At 31.5% G+C, this 26,883-nt stretch overlaps 1 protein-coding gene across 2 annotated transcripts in view; it reads left to right on the top strand.

The window, feature by feature from the left end:
• The window catches only part of LOC128665791 (beta-1,4 N-acetylgalactosaminyltransferase 2-like), a 358,995-nt gene that overhangs the window by 78,339 nt on the left and 253,773 nt on the right, over positions 1-26,883 (top strand). The window contains exon 2 of one of the 2 annotated variants that reach the window (XM_053719991.1): positions 130-172. The exons of the other annotated variant lie outside the window; for it this stretch is intronic. The gene's annotated coding sequence lies outside the window, so the exon portion shown is untranslated. The remainder of the gene's footprint in view (positions 1-129; positions 173-26,883) is intronic. 2 annotated transcript variants of the gene reach the window in all.

The raw sequence follows: 26,883 nt of genomic DNA, 5'->3' as shown, positions 1-26,883 counted from the left end.
TATGATCATTATATTTCACCTCAGGTCACAATTATAATTACAACTAATGATGTATCATATAGTTTAAACAAATGAATTTCCCAATTTATTAGCTATACACTAACAGATTTTCTATTGTTAATTTTACAGGCTTTTTAGACAGCAGTATCATAAGAAAAGTACTACAAATCAGGTATCATTAATCTGGTATACTAAAAGCATTGTCCTGTTACAGTAAAAACGTGTTTATTTACACAATTTATTTACTCTGTCTGTATTGGTACCTTTTGAAATGACCTTAGCAAGCAATGTACTATTTTATGGGAAGGTTTTTTCTAGTTTATTTCTTATGCATAGTAGAGATACAGGGTACATAGTCATATTTCCTCCAGTGCAACAAATGCATTAGCTGGCTCAGTGTGTATTAAGGCATGATAAGTGATATGGTAGGAATATGACCCTGCTTATGTTATGTTTTTTTGTCATGTATTAACATGTTGGATACAAGTTACAGAAATATTATTCTTAAAATATCTGTGACTCTAGCTGTCTTAAGGTGGTTTTGTATCTCCCAATATTTATGTAAAGAATGTTCATCTGAATTAAATGTTACTTATAATTAAGTATGATAATATACTTTCTACCCAATAACCGTGCAGACATTTACAGGTGTTGCATGAGTAGAGCGCAACTCCTCTTTTTTAGACCAATCATGTATCAGTTTAACTTTTTAAAAGGTACCTGGGAAGTGCACTAGATAGGCTATGATTACGGGTTACACCCGAAACGCGTAAGCCGTTGTGCTGCGCCTCACATGCTTTTTGTATGGGTGGCTTGTACACTTTTTTAACTTTTAGAAATAAAGAAACGGTTTTATGAAATTGAACATTTGGAGAGTGTCACTTTTTGATGTTGCTTATACACATATTAACACATAAATATATATGTATATACACATAATAACACATAAATATATATGTATATACACATAGTAACACATAAATATATATGTATATACACACAGTAACACATAAATATATATGTATATACACATAATAACACATAAATATATATGTATATACACATAATAACACATAAATATATATGTATATACACATAATAACACATAAATATATATGTATATACACATAATAACACATAAATATATATGTATATACACATAATAACACATAAATATATATATGTATATACACATAATAACACATAAATATATATGTATATACACATAATAACATAAATATATATGTATATACACATAATAACATAAATATATATGTATATACACATAATAACATAAATATATATGTATATACACATAATAACATAAATATATATGTATATACACATAATAACACATAAATATATATGTATATACACATAATAACACATAAATATATATGTATATACACATCATAACACATAAATATATATGTATATACACATAATAACACATAAATATATATGTATATACACATAATAACACATAAATATATATGTATATACACATAATAACACATAAATATATATGTATATACACATAATAACACATAAATATATATGTATATACACATAACACATAAATATATATGTATATACACATAATAACACATAAATATATATGTATATACACATAATAACACATAAATATATATGTATATACACATAATAACACATAAATATATATGTATATACACATAGTAACACATAAATATATATGTATATACACATAGTAACACATAAATATATATGTATATACACATAGTAACACATAAATATATATGTATATACACATAATAACACATAAATATATATGTATATACACATAATAACACATAAATATATATGTATATACACATAATAACACATAAATATATATGTATATACACATAATAACACATAAATATATATGTATATACACATAATAACACATAAATATATATGTATATACACATAATAACACATAAATATATATGTATATACACATACTAACACATAAATATACATGTATATACACATAGTAACACATAAATATATATGTATCTACACATACTAACACATAAATATATATGTATATACACATAGTAACACATAAATATATATGTATATACACATAATAACACATAAATATATATGTATATACACATAATAACACATAAATATATATGTATATACACATAGTAACACATAAATATATATGTATATACACATAGTAACACATAAATATATATGTATATACACATAATGACACATAAATATATATGTATATACACATAGTAACAGATAAATATATATGTAAATACACATAGTAACACATAAATATATATGTATATACACATAAAAACACATAAAAATATATGTATATACACATAGTAACACATAATATATATGTATATACACATAGTAACACATAAATATATATGTATATACACATAATAACACATAAATATATATGTATATACACATAGTAACACATAAATATATATGTATATACACATAATAACACATAAATATATATGTATATACACATAGTAACACATAAATATATATGTATATAAGCATAATAACACATAAATATATATGTATATACACATAGTAACACATAAATATATATGTATATAAGCATAATAACACATAAATATATATGTATATACACATAGTAACACATAAATATATATGTATATACACATAATAACATAAATATATATGTATATACACATAGTAACACATAAATATATATGTATATACACATAATAACATAAATATATATGTATATACACATAGTAACATAAATATATATGTATATACACATAATAACATAAATATATATGTATATACACATAATAACATAAATATATATGTATATACACATAGTAACACATAAATATATATGTATATACACATAATAACATAAATATATATGTATATACACATAGTAACATAAATATATATGTATATACACATAATAACATAAATATATATGTATATACACATAATAACATAAATATATATGTATATACACATAGTAACACATAAATATATATGTATATACACATAATAACATAAATATATATGTATATACACATAGTAACACATAAATATATATGTATATACACATAATAACACATAAATATATATGTATATACACATAGTAACACATAAATATATATGTATATACACATAGTAACACATAAATATATATATATACATACACATACTAACACATAAATATATATGTATATACACATAGTAACACATAAATATATATGTATATACACATAGTAACACATAAATATATATGTATATACACATAGTAACACATAAATATATATGTATATACACATAATAACATAAATATATATGTATATACACATAGTAACACATAAATATATATGTATATACACATAATAACACATAAATATATATGTATATACACATAGTAACACATAAATATATATGTATATACACATAGTAACACATAAATATATATATATACATACACATACTAACACATAAATATATATGTATATACACATAGTAACACATAAATATATATGTATATACACATAGTAACACATAAATATATATGTATATACACATAGTAACACATAAATATATATGTATATACACATAGTAACACATAAATATATATGTATATACACATAGTAACACATAAATATATATGTATATACACATAATAACACATAAATATATATGTATATACACATAGTAACACATAAATATATCTGTATATACACATAATAACACATAAATATATATGTATATACACATAGTAACACATAAATATATATGTATATACACATAATAACACATAAATATATCTGTATATACACATAGTAACACATAAATATATATGTATATACACATATTAACACATAAATATATATGTATATACACATAGTAACACATAAATATATATGTATATACACATAGTAACACATAAATATATATGTTTATACACATAGTAACACATAAATATATATGTATATACACATAATAACACATAAATATAGATGTATATACACATAGTAACACATAAATATATATGTATATACACATACTAACACATAAATATATATGTATATACACATAGTAACACATAAATATATATGTAAATACACATAGTAACACATAAATATATATGTATATACACATACTGACACATAAATATATATGTATATACACATACTGACACATAAATATATATGTATATACACATAGTAACACATAAATATATATGTATATACACATAGTAACACATAAATATATATGTATATACACATAGTAACACAAATATATATGTATATACACATAATAACATAAATATATATGTATATACACATAGTAACACATAAATATATATGTATATACACATAGTAACACATAAATACATCTGTATATACACATAGTAACACATAAATATATATGTATATACACACATAGTAACACATAAATATATATGTATATACACATAATAACACATAAATATAGATGTATATACACATACTAACACATAAATATATATGTATATACACATACTAACACATAAATATATATGTATATACACATAATAACACATAAATATATATGTATATACACATAGTAACACATAAATATATATGTATATACACATAATAACACATAAATATATATGTATATACACATAGTAACACATAAATATATATGTATATACACATAGTAACACATAAATATATATGTATATACACATAGTAACACATAAATATATATGTATATACACATAGTAACACATAAATATATATGTATATACACATAATAACACATAAATATATATGTATATACACATATAAACACATAAATATATATGTATATACACATAGTAGCACATAAATATATATGTATACACATAGTAACACATAAATATATATGTATATACACATAGTAACACATAAATATATATGTATATACACATATAAACACATAAATAAATATATATGTATATACACATAGTAGCACATAAATATATATGTATACACATAGTAACACATCAATATATATGTATATACACACATAGTAACACATAAATATATATGTATATACACATACTAACACATAAATATATATGTATATACACATAGTAACACATAAATATATATGTATATACACATAATAACACATAAATATATATGTATATACACGTACTAACACATAAATATATATGTATATACACATAGTAACACATAAATATATATGTATATACACATAGTAACACATAAATATATATGTATATACACATATTAACACATAAATATATATGTATATACACATATTAACACATAAATATATATGTATATACACATAGTAACACATAAATATTTATGTATATACACATAGTAACACATAAATATATATGTATATACACATTAACACATAAATATATATGTATATACACATATTAACACATAAATATATATGTATATACACATTAACACATAAATATATATGTATATACATAGTAACACATAAATATATATGTATATACACATATTAACACATAAATATATATGTATATACACATAGTAACACATAAATATATATGTATATACACATAGTAACACATAAATATATATGTATATACACATAATAACACATAAATATATATGTATATACACATAACACATAAATATATATGTATATACACATAGTAACACATAAATATATATGTATATACACGTACTAACACATAAATATATCTGTATATACACATAACACATAAATATATATGTATATACACATAATAACACATAAATATATATGTATATACACATAGTAACATAAATATATAAATATATATGTATATACACATATTAACACATAAATATATATGTATATACACATAGTAACACATAAATATATATGTATATACACATAGTAACACATAAATATATATGTATATACACATAACACATAAATATATATGTATATACACATATTAACACATAAATATATATGTATATACACATAGTAACACATAAATATATATGTATATTCACATAGTAACACATAAATATATATGTATATACACATAGCACATAAATATATATGTATATACACATATTAACACATAAATATATATGTATATACACATTAACACATAAATATATATGTATATACATAGTAACACATAAATATATATGTATATACACATAGTAACACATAAATATATATGTATATACACATAGTAACACATAAATATATATTTATATACACATAATAACACATAAATATATATGTATATACACATAGTAACACATAAATATATATGTATATACACACAGTAACACATAAATATATGTATATACACATAGTAACATATAAATATATATCTATATAAGCATAATAACACATAAATATATATGTATATACACATAATAACATAAATATATATGTATATACGCATAATAACATAAATATATATGTATATACACATAATAACACATAAATATATATGTATATACACAGAACACATAAATATATATGTATATACACATAACACATAAATATATATGTATATACACATAGTAACACATAAATATATATGTATATACACATAATAACACATAAATATATATGTATATACACATAACACATAAATATATATGTATATACACATAGTAACACATAAATATATATGTATATACACATAATAACACATAAATATATATGTATATACACATAACACATAAATATATATGTATATACCATACCTCCCAACATTTCAAAATTCAAAAGAGGGACACCCCCCCGGCAAAAAAATTGAAATGTGGTGGGCGGGGCTTAAAAATCATAAGACCAAAGTAATAAAAATAAAATTCTAAATAAAGTCATATATTTTAATACACTTAGGCAGCAAATCAAACACAAGCTCAAACCACTGGTATGGCTATGTGAGCGCTGTATTTAATTAGCCTTTGCAAAGACATTGCTAAATATTTTTATCTTAATTGCACATTTATTAATAAATTCTTTAAAACTACTCTCTGCATTCCCCATTAATATTCTAGATTCTGGCCTTTAAAGTCAGCAAAAATGCACAGTAGCACGCTACATAGCATACACTTACACATGCAGATACACACACTACATAGCATACACTTATACATGCAGATATACACACTACATAGCATACACTTATACATGCAGATACACACACTACATAGCATACACTTATACATGCAGATACACACACTACATAGCATACACTTATACATGCAGATACACACACTACATAGCATACACTTATACATGCAGATACACACACTACATAGCATACACTTATACATGCAGATACACACACTACATAGCATACACTTATACATGCAGATACACACACTCTACATAGCATACACTTATACATGCAGATACACACACACTGCATAGCATACACTTACACATGCAGCATACACTTATACATGCAGATACACAGACACTACATAGTATACACTTATACATGCAGACACACACACACTACATAGCATACACTTATACATGCAGCATAGCAGCATACACTTATACATGCAGATACACACACACTACATAGCATACACTTATACATGCAGATACCTACACACTACATAGCATACACTTACACATGAAGATACACAGACACTACATAGTATACACTTATACATGCAGACACACACACACTACATAGCATACACTTATACATGCAGATACACACTTATACATGCAGATACACATACACACAGCTTACATTTCTACATGCAGACACACACACACTACATAGCATAAACTTATACATACAGATACACACACACAGTTATGGATACAGATAGACACACACACACTACATCGTATATGGGTATCTGTAATTCATTGCATGGGGTCCTGGGGTTGGCAAGCACATTAGCTGGCAGTCTGCGGCTGCCACTGTTCGTTAAACTGTTTGTTACCCTGGTATTAGCACTGCTCATTGTATAAAACTGAAAGCATGCTAGTATTATCACCAGGGGTTAGATATCATCATTACCAGAGGTAGGTTAGAGAGGTCACCATTACCCGTGGTCAGAGTGTATACAGCCTTCTTACTCCTGCTTAACCCACACACCATTCCTTTTCCACAGGGAATATAACAGGTATCTAACCCTGTGAGAGCAAAGCCAGCTGCTTCTGAGTATGGGCCCAATAGAATTATAAAAAAAAAAAAAAAAAAAAAAAAAAAAAAAATTTTTTTTTTTTTAAATGCCTGGGGAAAATCGGGACAGATGGCTAGCAACTCGGGAAAGAGGGACAGACCCCTAAAATCGGGACTGTCCCGCGAAAATCGGGACAGTTGGGGGGTATGATATACACATAGTAACACATAAATATATATGTATATACACATAGTAACACATAAATGTATATGTATATACACATAGTAACACATAAATATATATGTATAGACACATAGTAACACATAAATATATATGTATATACACATAGTAACACATAAATATATATGTATAGACATAGTAACACATAAAAATATAGGTATATACACATAATAACACATAAATATATATGTATATACACATAATAACACATAAATATATATGTATATACACATAGTAACACATAAATATATATGTATATACACATAGTAACACATAAATATATATGTATATACACATAGTAACACATAAATATATATGTATATACACATAGTATCACATAAATATATATGTATATACACATAGTAACACATAAATATATATGTATATACACATAGTAACACATAAATATATATGTGTGTACACATAAACACATAAATATATATGTATATACACATAGTAACACATAAATATATATGTATATACACATAGTAACACATAAATATATACGTATATACACATAGTAACACATAAATATATATGTATATACACATACTAACACATAAATATATATGTATATACACATAAACACATAAATATATACGTATATACACATAGTAACACATAAATATATATGTATATACACATAGTAACACATAAATATATATGTATATACACATAGTAACACATAAATATATATGTATATACACATACTAACACATAAATATATATGTATATACACATACTAACACATAAATATATATGTATATACACATAGTAACACATAAATATATATGTATATACACATATTAACACATAAATATATATGTATATACACATAGTAACACATAAATATATATGTATATACACATAAACACATAAATATATATGTATATACACATACTAACACATAAATATATATGTATATACACATAGTAACACATAAATATATATGTATATACACATAGTAACACATAAATATATATGTATATACACATAGTAACACATAAATATATATGTATATAAGCATACTAACACATAAATATATATGTATATACACATAATAACACATAAATATATATGTATATACACATAATAACACATAAATATATATGTATATACACATAGTAACACATAAATATATATGTATATACACATAGTAACACATAAATATATATGTATATACACATAGTAACACATAAATATATATGTATATACACATAATAACACATAAATATATATGTATATACACATTGTAACACATAAATATATATGTATATACACATGCTAACACATAAATATATCTGTATATACACATAGTAACACATAAATATATATGTATATACACATAGTAACACATAAATATATATAAATATATATGTATATACACATAGTAACACATAAATATATATAAATATATATGTATATACACATAGTAACATATAAATATATATGTATATACACATAGTAACACATAAATATATATGTATATACACATACTAACACATAAATATATATATATACACACATAGTAACACATAAATATATATGTATATACACATAATAACACATAAATATATATGTATATACACATAGTAACACATAAATATATATGTATATACACATAGTAACACATAAATATATATGTATATACACATAGTAACACATAAATATATATGTATATACACATAGTAACACATAAATATATATGTATATACACATAAACACATAAATATATATGTATATACACATAGTAACACATAAATATATATGTATATACACATAAACACATAAATATATATGTATATACACATAATAACACATAAATATATATGTATATACACATAGTAACACATAAATATATATGTATATACACATATTAACACATAAATATATATGTATATACACATAGTAACACATAAATATATATGTATATACACATAAACACATAAATATATATGTATATACACATAAACACATAAATATATACGTATATACACATAGTAACATATAAATATATATCTATATAAGCATATACATATACTATGGGGCATGTTTATCAAGCTCCGTATAGAGCTTGAAGCCCCGTGTTTCTGGCGAGCCTTCAGACTCGCCAGAAACACAAGTTAGGAAGTAGCGGTCTAAAGACCGCTGCTCCATAACCTGTCCGCCTGCTCTGAGGCGGCAAACAGACATCGCCTAAAATCAACCCGATCCAATATGATCGGGTTGATTGACACCCCCTGCTAGTGGCCGATTGGCCGCGAATCTGCAGGGGGCGGTGTTGCACCAGCAGTTCACAAGAACTGCTTGTGCAATGATAAATGCTGACAGTGTATGCTGTCAGCATTTATTGATGTGTGGCAGACATGATCCGCAATATCGGATCATGTCCGCTCGCACATTAATAAATAGGCCCCTATATATTTACTGGGAACACACAGTTCCCATAGACCAAAATGTAAAGGCACTTTTCAGTGTGTTTTTTTTCTAACACCCCACAGCCGCCAGTGCAGTTTTTTTTATCTAAATTAAAAATTCTCCTTTATTTTTAATATTGATAACTACGCTGCACATTTTTTTGGAGACAATTGGGCATATTTAAAAAAAATTAACCAGAACTCTGACCTCTGGTTAATTTTTTGGGCGGTAATTGCTACTGCGAGCTCACCAGTTCCAATAATCAGCCACTTGTAATGGCTGGTTATCTATCATGCGCCCGCAAAGGGGCGAATTTGCCTGTTTGCAGGCACGCAATAAATTAGCGCTCCACTTGTTATCTGGCCCATAGGCTTTTTATTTGTGGTGTTGTTGGCAATAAACTTTTTTTTCAGTTTCAGTTAGATAAGAATCTGCCGCGCCTGTCAAACTTGAAAAGTGCCTTTTTGCAATTAGTCTATGAGCAAGCAGATCTCCTGGTAGATATCCAAGTAAGGCCAAGCTTTTATGAGGAAATGGGAAGCTTATTTATTTATATTAAAACCACACCTGCCAAAACAAATGCTTTTATCCGTTTAGCAATTCAGAGTACTTGTTAAATACCGCAGTCAAGCAAAGTGTGTGCTTGATTGTTCTGACAAATTGTCAGTCCCTTCAGGTGTTACAACCTTTGGGATGATTTATACAGTTCAGAGGCGTAACTAGAAACCCCAGGGCCCCTGTGAAAGGACCCCCCCCCCCCAAAATAAAAAGTGATATTTGAGATATATATATATATATATATATATATATATATAATATTTATTTTTTTGCAATATACACTCACCGGCCACTTTATTAAGTACACCTGGTCAATTGGTTGGTAACAAAAATTGCTAATCAGCCAATCACATGGCAGCAACTTAATGCATTTAGGCATCTAGACGTGGTGAAGACGACTTGCTGAAGTTCAAACCTAGCATCAGAATGGGGAAGAAAGGGGATTTAAGTGACTTTGAACGTGGCATGGTTGTTGGTGCCAGACAGGCTGGTCTGAGTATTTAAAAAACTGCTGATCTACCGGTATTTTCATGCACAACCATCTCTAGGGTTTACAGAGAATGGTCCGAAAAAGAGAACATATCCAGTGAGCGGCAGTTTTGTGGAAGAAAAGGCCTTTCTGATGTAAGAGGAGAATGGGCAGACTAGTTCGAGATGATAGTAAGGCAACAGTAACTAAAATAACCACTCATTACAACCAAGGTATGCAGAATACCATCTCTGAAAGTACAACACGTCGAACCTTGAAGCAGATTGACTACAGCAGCAGAAGACCACACCAGGTGCCATTCCTGTCAGCTAAGAACAGGAAACTGAGGCTACAATTCGCACAGGCTCACCAAAATTGGACAATAGAAGACTGAAAAAACACTGATGAGTCTTGATTTCATCTGTGACATTCAGATGGTAGGGCCCGAATTTGGCGTAAACAACATGAAAGCATGGATCCATCCTGCCTTGTATCAATGGTTCAGGATGGTGGTGGTGTAATGGTGTGGGAGATATTTTCTTGGCACACTTTGGGCCCTTAGCACCAAATGACCATCGTTTAAATACCATGACCTACCTGAGTATTGTTGCTGACCATGTCCATCCCTTTATGACTACAGTGTACCCATCTTCTGATGGCTACTTACAGCAGGATAATGCACCATGTCACAAAGCTCAAATCACCTCAAACTGGTTTCTTGAACATGACAATGAGTTCGCTGTACTCCAATGGCCTCCACAGTTACCAGATCTCAATCCAATAGAGCACCTTTGGGATGTGGTGGAATGGGAGATTTGCATCATGGATGTGCAGCTGACAAATCTGCAGCAACTGTGTGATAATATCATGTCAATATGGGCCAAAATCTCTAAGGAATGTTTCCAACACCTTGTTGAATCTATGCCATGAAGAATTAAGGCAGTTCTGCAGGCAAAAGGGGGTCTAACCGGGAATAGCAAGGTGTACCTAATAAAGTGGCTGATGAGGGTATATATATATATATATATATATATATATATATACTACATACATACATATAGGCCCCTATTTATTATAGGTCTTGCGGACCTGATCTGACAGTGCGGATCAGGTCTGCAAGACCTCGCTAAATGCGGAGAGCTCTCCGCATTTAACATTGCATCAGCAGCTCACAAGAGCTGCTGGTGCAACGCCGCCCCCTGCTGACTCGCGGCCAATCGGCTGCCAGCAGGGAGGTGTCAATAAACCCGATCATACTCGATCGGGTTGATTTCCGGTGATGTCTGTCCGTCTGCTCAGAGCAGGCGGACAGGTTATGGAGCAGCGGTCTTTAGACCTCTGCTTCATAACTGCTGTTTCTGGGGAGCCTGCAGGCTCGCCAGAAACACGGGGCATCAAGCTCCATTCGGAGCTTGATAGATAGGCCCTATAATATCTATGGGCAAGGCTGGCACCAAAATATTTTTGACTTTATTTGTGTGTGTAATTCTCTGTAACCTATTAAGGAAAAGTACTGTGTTGTCAGTCAGTGACAGCACAAAACACAATAGTTTTCCATAATAGTTTAGAGATAAGTACACACAAAGGTAAAAGTTTATAATAATATAGGGATATATATATATATATATATATATATATATATATATATATATATATAACATTACCCAACAGCACACACTAATTATATAAATAACATTACCCAACAGCACACACTAATTATATAAATAACATTACCCAACAGCACACACTAATTATATAAATAACATTACCCAGCAGCACACACTAATTATATAAATAACATTACCCAGCAGCACACACTTATTATATATATAACATTACCCAACAGCACACACTAATTATATAAATAACATTACCCAGCAGCACACACTTATTATATAAATAACATTACCCAGCAGCACACACTTATTATATAAATAACATTACCCAGCGGCACACACTTATTATATAAATAACATTACCGAACAGCACAAACTTATTATATAAATAACATTACCCAGCGGCACACACTTATTATATAAATAACATTACCGAACAGCACACACTTATTATATAAATAACATTACCGAACAGCACACACTTATTATATAAATAACATTACCCAACAGCACACACTAATTATATAAATAACATTACCCCCAGCAGTACACACTTATTATATAAATAACATTACCCCCAGCAGCACACACTTATTATATAAATAACATTACCCCCAGCAGCACACACTTATTATATAAATAACATTACCCCCAGCAGCACACACTTATTATATAAATAACATTACCCCCAGCAGCACACACTTATTATATAAATAACATTACCCAGCAGCACACACTTAATATATAAATAGCATTACCCAGCAGTACACACTTATTATATAAATAGCATTACCCAGCAGTACACACTTGTTATATAAATAACATTACCCCCAGCGGCACACACTTATTATATAAATAACATTACCCAGCAGCACACACTTATTATATAAATAGCATTACCCAGCAGAACACACTTATTATATAAATAACATTACCCATCAGCACACACTTATTATATAAATAATATTACCCAGCAGCACACACTTATTATATAAATAACATTACCCAGCAGCACACACTTATTATATAAATAACATTTCCCAGCAGCACACACTTATTATATAAATAACATTACCCCCAGCAGCACACACTTATTATATAAATAACATTACCCAGCAGCACTCACTAATTATATAAATAACATTACCCAGCGGCAAACACTTATTATATAAATAACATTACCCAGCAGCACACACTTATTATATAAATAACATTACCCCCAGCAGCACACACTTATTATATAAATAACATTACCTAGCAGCACACACTTATTATATAAATAACATTACCCAGCAGCACACACTTATTATATAAATAACATTACCCCCAGCAGCACACACTTATTATATTAATAACATTACCCAGCAGCACACACTTATTATTTAAATAATATTACTTAGCAGCACACACTTATTATATAAATAACATTAGTAGTAAGAGTATGGAGGTTATGTAAAACTTTTTTGACAGGTGAACACGCCCCTTTCTCCTCCCCTAAACCCGCCCCTTTCTACTCCTACTTGTACGCCCCTTTTTTATATCAATTTGCTATAAAATTGATATAAAAAGCTATTTTGATACGAATTTGATATAAAATCGATATTAAAAAAGTGTTTTTAATACGAATTTGATATAAAATTGATATCAAATAGTTGTTTTTTTTTATTAGGATTTGGATTAAAAGGTTATAAGAGGATATTAAGCTTATTTTGATATTGTTGATTAGGAGCTTTATAAAAGACTATAAAGTTTAATGTTATTTAATTAAAAAAGGTATAAAGTATACTTTGATATTGTATTCTATTAAAAGGGAGATATAAAATCTTAATATAGATATCCTCTATAATGTTCAATAGATTTAATAAGGCATGTCAGGACTTGCTAAGATATAAAATGTAATAGGATTAAAAGGAGGGGGTATAAGAGTGTATAAAACTCAATTGTTTTGATATTTTCTTTTATTAGGAGGTTATAAAAAAATAAAATGTTTGTTAACATTTGTTATAAGATTTCTGTGAATGAAATAATTTAATTCAGTATTGTACATATTATCTTTTCTGTCTTCATGCCAGCACATTGTATGAACTGAATGCACAGGCTACTTATATGCTCTGGCACTTTTATGTTATTAAAATGCTGACATATGTAATACGTCATTTGTTAAATCATGACTAAGTCAATTGTTAAATCACTATTATTTTTTCATCACATATCTTTGTCAGCAAATATTATCATATTACTTTCAGATGTCATTGAGTTCACAAGTTCTTAAAAAACTGACATACAGCAATTTTGTAGAGTAAAGATATTTATCTATACAAAAAAACAAACTCTCACTTATATTTTTAAAACACACACAGTTTGTTTTCAACCTAATATTCACAAAAATATCATCAGATTACTTTTATCTCATCACATATCTTGTCAGCAGATATCATCATATTACTTTCAGATCTCATTGAGTTTACACATTGTTTTTAAAACACTGACATACATCATTTTTGTAAACATCTTATCTATCCAAAACCAAATCTCACTTATATATTTTTTTAAAAACACACATAGGACTTTTTCCCCCTTATAACCACAAAGCAAAAATAAACATTTATACATCACAAATACGCATAATGCAAACATCTTAATAAAATCATTAACTCACCATATTATTTTATTTTGAACTTACATATCTGTACACACCCTTCTAAAACTAATGCAAACATCTTAATAAAATCATTAACTCACCATAGTATTTTATTTTGAACTTACATATCTGTACACACCCTTCTAAAACTAATGCAAACATCTTAATAAAATCATTAACTCAGCATATTAAAAAGCAAATTCTCAATTATCTTTTTAAATTAACTTTATACCCACAAATCTAAAATAAACATGTATACATCACAAATACAAATACGCATAATGCAAACATCTTAATAAAATGATTAACTCACCATATTATTTTATTTTGAACTCTATGAGGGGCCGTTAGGGACATAATTCAGATTTGCTTATACTTTGTGTTCGTCACAGAATCGTTTACATCATATAGTGAGAAATGTTTATCATATAATGAAATGCATATTCTATATAGTGAAATCCATATGTCATATACTGAAATCCATGTATCATATAATGAAATTGATATACTATATACTAAAATCCATATATTATATACTGAAATGAATATATCATATACTGAAATCAATATATCACAGAATTTAACCCATATGCCATATAGTGAAATCGATATGTTATATACTGAATTGCATGGCATATACTGAAATCAATGTCATATACTGAAATGTATATCCTATATAATGAAATCCACATACCATATACTGAAAACCATATGCTGTATACTGAAATACATATGTCATATACTGAAATGTCTATGCTATATAATGAAATCCATATGTAATATACTGAAATGCATATATCATATACTGAAATCAATATTTCATATATTGAAATCCATGTCATATACTGAAATATATGTTGTATAATGAAATTCATATACTATATAGTGAAAAGCATATATCATATAATGAAATCCATATATCATGTGCTGAAATCCATGTCATATAAGGAAATGCATATTCTATATAGTGAAATCCATATTCTATATAGTGAAAACCATATTTTATATAATGAAATACATATTCTATATAGTGAAATCAATATACTATTAGTGATGTGCAGTTCATGAACGAATCGTTCATTTGAACTGGTTCTTTTTACTGAACTGTATGAATCGGTTCACCAGACTGAACTGATTCGTTTGTAACAGTTCAGTTCCTGAGTCGGCTCAGTCAGACAGGCAGCATGTAATATGATCCTAGAGTGAGGTCTCAGTGATTCATAGCAGAACCAGAGTTATAACACAGTTGCTAATGAATCACTGAGTTAACAGTACACAGTACACTGATTCAGTACACTGATTCAACAGCACAGCACTCATATATATGATCCTAGGCTAGAGTGAGCATTGCAAATTAACCCTAAGGACCCCCTGTTAACCCTGTAAACAATGTCCATTTTCCACCCCTTTCACAGCTCTAATTAACCGGGATCTAATAGCACCAGCTCGAAGGGGGCACCCTGCAGGGTCACTGTAATGCGGTGGTATTCAGGGGTTCAAAGGGTTAACCTTGTAGTTATTTGGGAATCTGCCAGAAGGAATCGATGGTTTATTAAGAGAACACTGTATCGTTATAGTTAATGTAATTGGGACACTTTAATTCTGGGTTGTTACTTTTCTATGACATGGGCAGTTTAGAATGAGCGGGTTAATATGGCTGGGAGCATAACAATGATGGATATATTATGTTGTAAATAGACGCGCGTTCTAATTGGAGGTGAAGTATAGCAGGGCTATTCCGTCTCCCCTATTCTAGCTGCATTGGCCCTGTGCTTGGCAGATTCGTGCACACTACTGTAGAAGCTTCAACGGCCTGATAAGTAGGCGCGCGTCTGCTACTGCCAGCCATTTGTCGTCTATCAGTGCAGGCGCGCTACCGCAGCATCTTCCTGATTGCTGCCAGCAATTCACAAATCACAAGTGTATTTCAATCGCGATTTTGCGAGCCAGTTACGGTTTATCGAAATAGGGGCGCGCGCATGGGCAGTTGGGCTCGTACTTGATGTGTCACACTCGGAGTTGTTAGCCCTGCGGTAGCGCGCCTGCACTGATAGACGACAAATGGCTGGCAGAGTGGCAGTAGCAGACGCGCGCCTACTTATCAGGCCGTTGAAGCTTCTACAGTAGTGTGCACGAATCCACCAAGCACAGGACCAATGCAGCTAGAATAGGGGAGACGGAATAGCCCTGCTATACTTCACCTCCAATTAGAACGCGCGTCTATTTACAACATAATATATCCATCATTGTTATGCTCCCAGCCATATTAACCCGCTCATTCTAAACTGCCCATGTCATAGAAAAGTAACAACCCAGAATTAAAGTGTCCCAATTACATTAACTATAACGATACAGTGTTCTCTTAATAAACCATCGATTCCTTCTGGCAGATTCCCAAATAACTACAAGGTTAACCCTTTGAACCCCTGAATACCATCGCATTACTGTGACCCTGCAGGGTGTCCCCTTTGAGCTGGTGCTATTAGATCCCGGTTAATTAGAGTAGGAGAACTGATGAATCGGTTCATGAACCGGTTCAGTTAATCAAACCGTCCAAAATGAACTGATTCATCAGGATGAACCGAACTTCACATCACTATATACTATATACTGAAACTGATAGAGTGAAAATTGTATTTTCATATACTGAAATTAGTCATCAGTCACATGACCGTGACCTTGCCCTGACCCTGGCTCATTGCTGTGAGTCTACTTTTGCAGTCAAAGGAAGCAGTCCTAGGTGAGTACAATCATGACTATCCTGTGTTCTCAGCTAGAATAGAGAGAGACCCCCAGACAATACAGACCCTGATCAGACATGCACAACAGCCTCCAGACATAAAGACACACATTTTAATCCTTGCTTCTTTCAAGGTAGCCATGAGTTTTAACATATGCATCATTATCATCTATCTGTATATCTATTTATCTAACATATCTGGTATCTATCTATCTATCTATCTATCTATCTATCTATCTATCTATCTATCTATTGTATGTGTCAATATATCTATACAAGTGTTTAAATGCAGAATGCTCCCATGTATTGCCCACTTGCTGATCTGCCATACAGTGTATAACATTAGGAAGTTTGGGATTATAAAAGTGTGTAAAAAAACTTGCTTAAAGGGACAATAAAGTAAAAATAATGAAATGCATATTCTATATAGTGAAATCCATATGTCATATACTGAAATGCATGTATCATATAATGAAATTGATATACTATATACTAAAATCCATATATTATATACTGAAATGAATATATCATATACTGAAATCAATATATCACAGAATGAAACCCATATGCCATATAGTGAAATCGATATGTTATATACTGAATTGCATGGCATATACTGAAATCAATGTCATATACTGAAATGTATATCCTATATAATGAAATCCACATACCATATCCACATACAAGTGTTTAAATGCAGAATGCTCCCATGTATTGCCCACTTGCTGATCTGCCATACAGTGTATAACATTAGGAAGTTTGGGATTATAAAAGTGTGTAAAAAACTTGCTTAAAGGGACAATAAAGTAAAAATTGCACATTCATGATTTAAACAGAGCATGTGGTTTGTTTGTTTTTTTAAGTATTTTATTTTATCCAACAATGAGTACAACATCGTTATTTATACAATACGACATGATAATACAGTCCACCAATATAAGGTGTTATCTCAAAAGGAAGTCAAAAAGCACAAATAATGTGTATTACATATCGTATGTCTACAGACTGAACTTAACCAGTCCGTCAAAATAACTCAATGTAGGGATTTTATAATTTTCACCCCCCTCCCTCCCTCCCTCCCCCCCGACCCCACCATGGTAATCAACACAAGAAGGGGGGGAAAAAAAAGGGGGGTGGGGGGAGGTAGAGAGGAGCGCAAGTGATCGGTTGCAGCTTACACAAAACTGCCTCCGATCACCATATACCTAATAATACTAGTTCCGAATTCCTAAATGGATATATCAAATATTCAATTTCTCTTTCAGGGAAGATCTTAATGAAGGGTGCCCATTTATGAAAAAATTTCTTTATGTCGCATTCATTATCTATATTAGCATTCCTTTGTTCTAAAATGCATTGTTTCTTTAGATGGTTTCTAATTTCTGGGATAGTTGGTGTCGCCCTCATTTTCCATTTCTTGCATATCAGATATCTGGTGGCTAGAATAGATAAATTAATTAATAATTCATTAGACTGTCGCTCCTCTCCTGGCCTCATGCAGAATATGATCTGAAACAAGGAGAAGTTTATCAGTTCAATTTTAAGTACCTTCTTAAGCCAATATTCTAATTTCCTCCAGACATTTCGCATCCCGGGGCAAGACCAGAACATATGTATCAAGTCCGCAGCTATATATGAGCATCTGGGGCATTTACTAAATTCAAGATTTCGGACTCTGAGGCCCCTCTCCGGGGTAAAATATGCCCTATGAAGAAGTTTCAGGTGGGCATCTCGCCAATTAGAAGAAAGGGTTGTTTTTAGTACTTTATTCAAAGAAAGTTGGATAGTTTTAACTTCGATATTACTATATGAAATTATACTATTCCAACTTGCAACTAAGTTCTCTACTAACGGAGTTGCTTTGCTAAGGGACAGTAAATGATAACATGAAGAGATGGAGATGGTGGACTCTTTACTTATTGTGAACCAAGGCTCCATTTTACCTAGGGACCAGATCCAGCCAGCCTTGTATACTAGTTCTGTAATGTAGTGTCTTATCTGTAAATAAGCATAAAAATCTTTATTTGCCAAAATGTATTCCTCTTTCAATTGTGAAAAGGATTTGATGCATTTTCTATCTTGATCTATAAAGTAGATAACTTTGTCTAATCCATTATTATGCCACCTGTTAAAGATGGTTGAGTCTAGGCCTGGTTGAAAATTCGGATTTTTAATTAGTGGAAGGTATTTGGATGCTTTAGGGTTTATTGTTAGAAGTTTAGTTAGTCTAAGCCATGCTTTAATTGGGTTCAAAATAAATTTAAATTCTTTAATATTTAACGGGAGATCTTTAAGATCCATGTGTGGTAAAGCCTGTAGAGCGTAAGGTTCACATATGGTAGATTCTAGGTCGATATTTGTAACATAATTCTTTTTGATGAACCAGTCAACTATTATACGGCCTAAAAAACAAAGGTTATAGAATCTTAGGTTTGGAAGAGCGAAACCTCCCATCTCTCTAGGTGCTAGTAATTTAGAGAAGGCAATCTTAGCTCTTCTCCCCTGCCAAATAAATTGTCCAATTGACGAGTTTAATAACCGTAAATCTTTCTCATACAAAATTAATGGCACATTCTGCAAGATGTAGAGCAGTTTTGGGAGCAAAACCATCTTAAATAGAGCAGTACGGCCAGAAATTGACAAGGGTAAAGATTGCCATGTTTTAAGCCTTTCTTTAGTATATGTTAACATTGGGGTTATGTTTATTTTGTAGAGATCTTTTAGATTCAATGGGATTTTAATTCCCAGGTACTTCATATAGTCCGTTATCACTCTAAAAGGTATATCAGTTATACTGGTTTTATTTTTCCTAAGCCAAATTATCTCAGATTTTATAGGATTTACTTTGTAGCCTGAGAAAGTCCCAAATTGACAGGTAATATGCAAAAGCTTAGGAATGTTTTTTGCTGTGTTGGAGAGATATATGAGTAAATCATCTGCATATAGTCCAATTTTTATTTCATGATTTTGAATTTTTATACCTTCTATTGAAGATCTAATCTTGATTGCTAGTGGTTCTATGGCTAAATTGAATAGGAGCGGGGAGAGAGGACAGCCCTGACGAGTGCCCCTCTGCAAAGCAATTGGGGAAGAAATCTCACTGTTAATAATCAGATTTGTAGTTCGGCGGTAAAAGGGCTGTTAACGCTCCGCGGGTTTTTTTCTGGCCGCACCATAAATTTAACTCTGGTATCGAGAGTTCAAACAAATGCTGCGTTAGGCTCCAAAAAAGGAGCGTAGAGCATTTTTACCGCAAATGCAACTCTCGATACCAGAGCTGCTTACGGACGCGGCCGGCATCAAAAACGTGCTCGTGCACGATTCTCCCATAGGAAACAATGGGGCTGTTTGAGCTGAAAAAAAACCTAACACCTGCAAAAAAGCAGCGTTCAGCTCCTAACGCAGCCCCATTGTTTCCTATGGGGAAACACTTCCTACGTCTGCACCTAACACTCTAACATGTACCCCGAGTCTAAACACCCCTAGCCTTACACTTATTAACCCCTAATCTGCCGCCCACGCTATCGCTGACCCCTGCATTACACTTTTAACCCCTAATCTGCCGCTCCGTAAAACGCCGCCACCTACGTTATCCCTATGTACCCCTAATCTGCTGCCCTAACATCGCCGACCCCTATGTTATATTTATTAACCCTAATCTGCCCCCCACAACGTCGCCGACACCTACCTACACTTATTAACCCCTAATCTGCCGAGCGGACCTGAGCGCTACTATAATAAAGTTATTAACCCCTAATCCGCCTCACTAACCCTATCATAAATAGTATTAACCCCTAATCTGCCCTCCCTAACATCGCCGACACCTACCTTCAATTATTAACCCCTAAACTTCCGATCGGAGCTCACCGCTATTCTAATAAATGGATTAACCCCTAAAGCTAAGTCTAACCCTAACACTAACACCCCCCTAAGTTAAATATAGAATGCGAGCTCAATCTGATTGGCTGATTGGATCAGCCAATCGGATTGAACTTGATTCTGATTGGCTGATTCCATCAGCCAATCAGAAAATTCCTACCTTAATTCCGATTGGCTGATAGAATCCTATCAGCCAATCGGAATTCGAGGGACGCCATCTTGGATGACGTCCCTTAAAGGAACCGTCATTAGTCGGGAGACATCGGAAGAAGAGGATGGATCCGCGTCGCCTGCTTCAAGATGGACCCGCTCCGCACCGGATGGAAGAAGATCGAAGATGCCGCTTGGAGAAGATGTTTGCCGGTCCGGATGTCCTCTTCTTGCCGGATAGGAGGAAGACTTTGGAGCACCGGATTATGGATCGCCAACCCCCGCTTGGGTTGGATGAAGATCTTGGAGCCAGGACGGATCGGTGATACCTGGATGGTGAAGACAAGGTAGGAAGATCTTCAGGGGCTTAGTGTTAGGTTTATTTAAGGGGGGTTTGGGTTAGATTAGGGGTATGTGGGTGGTGGGTTGTAATGTTGGGGGGGGGGGGTATTGTATTTATTCTTTTACAGGCAAAAGAGCTGAAATTCTTGGGGCATGCCCCGCAAAGGGCCCTGTTCAGGGCTGGTAAGGTAAAAGAGCTTGTAACTTTTTTAATTTAGAATAGGGTAGGGAATTTTTTATTTTGGGGGGCTTTGTTATTTTATTAGGGGGCTTAGAGTAGGTGTAATTAGTTTAAAATTGTTGTAATATTTTTCTTATGTTGGTAAATATTTTTTTATTTTCTGTAACTTAGTTCTTTTTTATTTTTTGTACTTTAGCTAGTTTATTTAATTGTATTTATTTGTAGCAATTGTGTTTAATTTATTTATTGATAGTGTAGTGTTAGGTTAATTGTAGGTAATTGTAGGTAGTTTATTTAATTATTTTATTGATAGGGTAGTGTTAGGTTTAATTATAACTTAGGTTAGGATTTATTTTACTGGTAAATTTGTTATTATTTTAACTAGGTAACTATTAAATAGTTCTTAACTATTTAATAGCTATTGTACCTGGTTAAAATAATTACAAAGTTGCCTGTAAAATAAATATTAATCCTAAAATAGCTATAATATAATTATAATTTATATTGTAGCTATATTAGGATTTATTTTACAGGTAAGTATTTAGCTTTAAATAGGAATAAGTTATTTAATAAGAGTTAATTTATTTCGTTAGATAAAAATTATATTTAAGTTAGGGGGGTGTTAGTGTTAGGGTTAGACTTAGCTTTAGGGGTTAATCCATTTATTAGAATAGCGGTGAGCTCCGATCGGAAGTTTAGGGGTTAATAATTGAAGGTAGGTGTCGGCGATGTTAGGGAGGGCAGATTAGGGGTTAATACTATTTATGATAGGGTTAGTGAGGCGGATTAGGGGTTAATAACTTTATTATAGTAGCGCTCAGGTCCGCTCGGCAGATTAGGGGTTAATAAGTGTAGGCAGGTGTCGGCGACGTTGAGGGGGGCAGATTAGGGGTTAATAAATATAATATAGGGGTCGGCGATGTTAGGGGCAGCAGATTAGGGGTACATAGGGATATCGTAGGTGGCGGCGATTTGCGGTCGGAAGATTAGGGGTTAATTATTGTAAGTAGCTGGCGGCGACGTTGTGGGGGGCAGGTTAGGGGTGAATAAATATAATACAGGGGTCGGCGGGGTTAGGGGCAGCAGATTAGGGGTACATAAATATAACGTAGGTGGCGGTCGGCAGATTAGGGGTTAAAAATTTTAATCGAGTGGCGGCGGTGTGGGGGGACCTCGGTTTATGGGTACATAGGTAGTTTATGGGTGTTAGTGTACTTTAGGGTACAGTAGTTAAGAGCTTTATAAACCGGCGTTAGCCAGAAAGCTCTTAACTCCTGCTATTTTCAGGCGGCTGGAATCTTGTCGTTAGAGCTCTAACGCTCACTGCAGAAACGACTCTAAATACCAGCGTTAGAAAGATCCCATTGAAAAGATAGGCTACGCAAATGGCGTAGGGGGATCTGCGGTATGGAAAAGTCGCGGCTGAAAAGTGAGCGTTAGACCCTTTAATCACTGACTCCAAATACCAGCGGGCGCCCAAAACCAGCGTTAGGAGCCTCTAACGCTGGTTTTGACGGCTACCGCCGAACTCTAAATCTAGGCCTGAGTGTACAGGTTTTCTACGAACTTGGGGAAATTCCCCTTGATCCCAAACTTAGTTAGGGAAAAGATTAGGTGTTTATGAGCTACTAAGTCAAACGCTTTTTCCGCGTCAATTGATACAATGGCCATGTCAGGAGGGTCCACTCTCCCCGCCCCTTGTGGAGGTGTTTTTTGTATATATTCCATTGTGACTAATAATTCTCTAATTTTGGCTGAGGAATTACGATTGTTGATGAAGCCTGCTTGGTCCGGATGGATCACCGAAGTTAGGATAGATTGAAGTCTCTTCGCTAAAACAGATGCAATAATCTTGTAATCCGAGTTTAACAGTGCTATAGGTCTATAAGACCCCTTGCATGTGGGGTCCTTCCCTTCTTTCAAGATCAAGGTAGTAAATGAAGACGCAAAGGAAGGCGTAACCTGCTTATGTTCGATAAAGATGTCGTTATAAAGATTGCCTAAATATGGCGTTATCTCTGACATTAAGATTTTGTAAAACTAATTCGGTAATCCATCTGGACCCGCCGCTTTGTTTAAAGGGAGTTTGGTGACCACTGCTACAATTTCTTCTAAAGAGATCGGTGCATTAAGGCGAGCAATCTCCTCAATTGAGGCCGTTGGAAAATTAATTTTACTGCAGAATTCCATTGCTCTATTTATATCACATTCTTTAGTAGCATAAAGTTGTTGAAAATATTGATAAAATACTCTGGATATATCTTCTGTCTTAGTTAGAAATTTCCCATTCTGTTGAAGCCTGTCAATATTAGGTTTTTTATTTTCATTCTTAATTAATCTATTTAACATTTTACCTGACTTATTGCCAAATTTATATAATTTGGCTTGTAACTTAAGATCGTTATTAGTTTCCTGCATTAGATAAAAGGTATCTCTTGTATCTTTAGCCCGTATATATCTAGCCCAATTTGCAGGAGTTCCCTCCAATAAGTATGAATTATAGGAATTAATAAGAGAGCTACAGACTTCCTTCTCTCTTATTTTCCTTTTCTTATTCTGGATAGCAGAGTATGCAAAAATTTCTCCTCTGAGGACTGCCTTGCTAGTTTCCCAGAAGATATCAGAACGTTTAACATAGTTATTGTTAAACTGGAGATACTCCCTAAATTTATTCTTAAGACACTCTTTAAATTTAAAGTCATTATAAAGATAATAAGGAAAAAAAAAACCGCCGATTCTTTGGCCTATCATATATGAAATTAAATTCTAGTGTGATGGGCCCATGGTCTGACAGAAAAATAGGCATTATCTCTGATTTAACCCTTGCAGGACTCAGATGATCTCCAATTAAAAACAGGTCAATCCTGGACAAGGTTTTGTGTGCTTTGGATAGACAAGTGAAATCTTGGATGTCAGGATTCTGATATCTCCAGATATCACGTAAGGAGAGCACCTGTTTAATTTTTTTGATTATTTTAAAGTCAAGATTATCTTTCTTTTGTTTCAGGCATTTAGTGTTTTTCCTAAGTCTGTCAATGGGACATTTGGGAGCCATATTGAAGTCCCCCCCCATGATTAAATGCCCTTCCGATCTTAGAAGGAGTTTTGCCTGCACTTTGTCCCAGAATTCAGGATCACTCTTATTGGGGCCATAAATGTTGCAAATTGTATATTTTGTCTGATCTATTTTCACTTTAACCAGGATGTACCTCCCCCCGGGATCCGCCTCAGAGTCCAAAATCTCCACCTGAAGTTTTTTACCTATAAGTATTGCTACTCCTCTCTTCTTTCCTACGCTCGGGGCTATAAGAACTTCTCTTACCCATGATGTTTTTAATTTTAACGATTCTTCCTGATCTAGATGTGTTTCCTGTAATAGACCAATATCTGTCTTCGCTTTGCGGAGATGTGACAAAATTGCTTTACGTTTGATGGGAGATGAGATTCCCCCTACGTTCCATGATATAATTTTAAACTTTTGTGTCATTTTTCACTA

Source organism: Bombina bombina, chromosome 7, assembly GCF_027579735.1.
Source record: "Bombina bombina isolate aBomBom1 chromosome 7, aBomBom1.pri, whole genome shotgun sequence".
Taxonomy (NCBI): domain Eukaryota; kingdom Metazoa; phylum Chordata; class Amphibia; order Anura; family Bombinatoridae; genus Bombina; species Bombina bombina.
Note: the sequence above shows the minus strand (reverse complement) of the source record. Positions and strands in the feature narration are given on the sequence as shown.